Here is a 4,967-nt window from a genome sequence, read left to right on the forward strand (position 1 = left end):
CTTTGTTTGTTTGTAATGTTTGTAAATTTTGTGGTCTGATTCAGCCAATCACTACCTTGCTTTCAACAACCAATCACTACCTTGCTTTCAACAACCAAATACCGGAAGGAATTAGGAAACTACTGCAGGCTATTTAGTCAACAACCAGTCAATACCTTGTTTTCAACAATCAGTCACTACCTTGCTTTCATTTCAATGTTTCATTGGCAATGTCTACTAACCAGTTTTTGTTACAATGAGCCATAATCTTCTTCAAATCCTGTTAAACAAAAGTATTTCACAATTATCTCAATATTGCAAACTGTTTTACTTAATATTTATTTCAATATGATATATTTGAGGGAGGAGTGGATAGCTGCAGTAGTTGAAGGGGGATGTAAATATATATATTATAGGTCCCTGTGTTAATCCTAAAAACTGATACTTCTTAACTGATATTTCTTCAGGCGAAATTATCAAAATGAGAGATGATTAAAATGGAAATGGAAACAATTTCAATTTGTGCCATACACCAGTGAACAGCACCTACCCAATCGTGACAAGTCCATGGAGGAGGATTGTGTATCCAGATTGGTCTCGTCAGCTATCTTTTGGCGCACCATTCTAGTTCTACAGCCTACTGATATCAGGATTGTCTACAAGGATCGAAGTGTGAATAACATAAAGATTTATATAATAGTATTGGAATAAGTCACGATCCCGAGATATTTTAGCTCTTTCATTGTGTGATATTTTAACATTATTTTACTCAAGAATTAAATGTGTGATAATCACCCAAAACAACCTCAACATGATGCCAACTTTTCTCGAATTTTTTCCTCCTTGTTCAACTTTACTAACATGACTGTGTATAATGTTCAGTAGTATTAGGTCCACGAGAGACGGCTCGTATCACCTGTAGAGATCAGAGGCATACTGACCCCCTCCCCCCGCCCCACCCCACCACATTCACCACTTACCCTCCTCCGACCGAGAGACGCATTAAGGCATAACATACCTGGAGCTGGTCAATCGTGTCTAGTACAGCCAATTATTTAAAATTCACTTCTCTAAACCTGGACGATGTTGCCGTACAGAGGTCGAATTGTCACAGGACAGTTGTAGTAAAGTTGATAAACCCGACACATCCATCTTCTTTATTCTTTCCAATGGAAATAGTCTTGTAACACGTCACTGGTTTCCCGGAACACGTATTGTACTGACTGGACAACTCGGAATTCCCCGGTCACACACCAAAACTGGCGAATCAAGCACTGCATTGACTGTATTTTGGAAAAGAAACAATTGGAAGGAATTAACCTAGAATGTAGGGCCGAAAAACAAGAGAGCTCAAAATCCATGATTGAAAAGAGATCAAAATATCTACAGAATTAAGTAATTCAATTTTAAATGAAAATCTATACCGCAGATTTACAATTGAAATACGTTTTAAGCTAACATACCGACTAAAGAAAATGTTACCGAGGAACCCATGGCAATTATACGGTGTTACCTTTGGTTTATATTGTTAAATGTTCTATCTTTAGCCAGGGTTATCAGAAGCTCCCAATGTAATCGAAACAAGTACATGTGTGCGTGCGCTTGTGTGAGTCTCCTTGTGATAGTTTGATACTTAATTAAGCCGACTTTATAGCGCAACCTCACAGAAATATACTGTTTAATCCCTCCAGGAGGACATCCCATCTGGTCACCCGAATTTATAGTGCTACCTCTATGAAGTATTCTGTTTAATCCCTCCAGGAGGACATCCCATCTGGTCACCCGAATTTATAGTGTTACCACAATGAAATATACTGCCGAAGTTTGGCCCCGCTGAAGATCCGCCATATCATTCCTTCGTGTAGCTTCGTCTTAATATTGCACCGTTAATTAAGAATTGGTGCAGAGACAAATTAACGGAACCATTTACTTTGTAGTTCACAAGGAAATAAAATATTTGCTAATGATATTAAGCTGGCGATCATCAAACATCCCCGTAAGTATAAATAGAATTATCTTTACTTAGATATATGTATCTTAAATCCGTGATATAAAACAAATTATCTGCAGTGTAATTAGTGTCAGATGACTGTATTCCAAGTTTTTATATATTACATCTCTGATCATGAATAATTACTTATTGGGGTACATATCGTCTGTGACGGCGACATTTCTGATCTTTGTCGCTGACTTACAGATGTACACAAATGTATTACAAAAAAAAGTACTTTAATAAACTAATCGGGAATTGAACTGCATCACACGGCGCCTCTAGGACTCGTCAGTGCTGCTCAGAAGTACGAGTCGTGGAAACATGGTACTACAACTGAGATAAATCACAATAGGTCGGCAGAAATATCATCGAGGTTAATGTTGGACCTGTACCTTATACACCTGGCTTACTTTACTTTATTAAAGGTCTTATACTCCGTCACTCCTGTTCCTCATGGGCACTATCCCTCTGGTTCCTGGGTGCCAAGACCCATTATTTACACAGAATTAGAATTTTCTGTAACAAATTAGGATGAAATCCGTGCATTCCCAGAGAAGAAGAAATATTTTAAAGGTTTGTTATAGATTTTCGGCTCCGAAACACCACCACCCCACCTCCGGCGCCAGAAGGAGTCACTTCTTCCGTTTATACAAAACTGAATCCTATTTACCCAAGGATGCTTCAGACAAGAAAGATTTTAACTTGTTCTGTTCCCCAGATGCTCATCATTTATACAAAATCGAACCCCTTTTCATTCAAAGATGCTTCAAAAGATAATTAGCATAGAATCTTCATTAGCATTCATACAGAAAAAATGCTGTAGTTCCCTTTTCTCGCTCCGCTCTCCCGCCCAAGAGTGCAAGACTCATCGTTCAATGAAAAAGTGACCCCTTTACCCAAGGGTTTTTCAGACCAAATATTGGGACAGAAACCAAGTTTCCCTACAGAAGATTTGAAAGAATTTGCTCCATTTTCCCTATTCGGTCCCTCCCGTCCCAGTGGTCTGAGGCCCACAATTTCAAAAAAAAAAAAAATGTTCCCTTTACACATGTGTCCTTCTCTCAAATAACCATATTTGGTTAAAAAAATCTCGGTTTATTCGTTTATAACTAGCTGCGATTTTTAGAGGGGAAATGATAATTGACGGACGACGGACGCCGCGGAATGACATAACATCTGAGGCCTCTGTACCAAGTGAGCTAAAAATCCGATGAACGGGGCATTCATCCCAAGGTCGACAGAAATATCAAAACCACAGCGAGGGAAAGGGTGAAGGCGTGTTGCACAGTTGCCCGTCTCGTTAAAATACCTTTCATAATTTTACATTTTGAATTATTTCAAAATGACGCCTAGTGCATGTATGTGTACAGAATCATGTCAATGTACAAATGAATTAAAACGTGATATATAGGTTACGGCAGACCTTGATACTAGGTTCTAGATCTAACATTTCAGTTACGTGAAAAAGTCGAGTCATTCAATGGGTCAAATGGAACGATTGTGTTAGATCGTAACACGTAACTGTCTATTATATATGTATATATATATATATATATATTCCACGTTTTATGTCTCTGCTAAGTTACCTGCGACATCTCGCGAAAAATAATTATGGACAAGATTTTATGTGCCAAATGGTCGTACACAGAGAACAAGAAACGTTAGCTCGAGGAGGTATTACACAACTATAAAAAAAGTTTTTTCAATAACGTCGTCAGTTGGCTGATTTTTTCGTTTGCCACATCTGATAGGAAATCAATTTCAATTAGCCATTGGAATGTTTCACATAAATCACATATAGAATTAAATAATTTTGTTTGATAATCATTTCATATTTGAACATTTATGAGATTGCTTTGGGAAAACGCGGGAATTCACTCTTCGTAGATGGCGCTGACCAGATTCAAAATTGAACCTACGTGAGAGCGACGCTTTGAAGGCGTGTATAATTCTACACTTACAAACCCTAGAAAGAGTCAGACAAATTAAACGTCCAAAGCTGGAAAGGCGGACGCGTAAAGATTCCGCCATTTTGAGTTTATGGAAAATAACTTAGAAATCCATACATCAGCCAAGAAGAAACTCATGCGTACCATTTATTGGTAAATTTCATCAGCAGGTAATTATATATAAATGTTTTAATGATTGTTGGAGTTCATCAACCTCGCATATATCGGTATGATCACCAAAAATGTGTTGCGGCCCGCATCCGGTTTAGCTTGTAGAAAGAAAGGGACGTTTTAATTTTCAAAACAGACTTCGAACCGAAGTTGTTGACGAATATGAACGTCAGGGAATGTACTTATGTATTTAACAGACACACGTAGATAAAATGGGAGGTGAATAATAATCTGATTTGGCTGCTTTTGTTGGTTGTCTGGAAATTCTTCTTGGTTGCGTCATATTTAGAAACCCCATGTGTTCTATTTTGTTTTCAATGTCGCCCGAAGGCGTCTAGGGAGACAGATAATGGGTTTGTGTTTAACAAGACAAGGTTCTTACACTTGTTGGTAACGATCGCCATTACATAGCAATGATTTGTTAAGATATTTAGAAAATGATTTCCTCCGCTGTCGTTGATGCTGATGTCTGTGACTTTGACCTTATTTAGTGACGTGTATCGGATAGACTTGCACAAGTCCTGTACTGGATGGATTTCTAGGTTTATTAGTAGGTATAACAGGAAATTACAAAGCACACAAAAAGTTATAAGCACCTTTTAATATATATTTAGAGTTAAATACAGTAGAGCCAATCAAACAACGAGACTGCATCATACAGCTGATGTTGCCTTCATAGGACTCGTTAATGATGTGATTGACATATTTTGAAGCCAAAGGAAAATCGAAAGTGATCAAAATAGATGTTAGAATCTTGAGGGGAGGTGCACTAGGACGATAATTCAAAAAAATGATAACTGAAAATTGCTCCAGCGATAGGTATAGCTCATAATTCATCAACTGCTTTTCTAAAGCCCTTGTACTATAATTTGCCT

This window comes from Ylistrum balloti, unplaced genomic scaffold (assembly GCF_031769215.1).
Source record: "Ylistrum balloti isolate Yb309-2 unplaced genomic scaffold, AGI_CSIRO_Ybal_v1 Utg370556, whole genome shotgun sequence".
Lineage (NCBI taxonomy): Eukaryota > Metazoa > Mollusca > Bivalvia > Pectinida > Pectinidae > Ylistrum > Ylistrum balloti.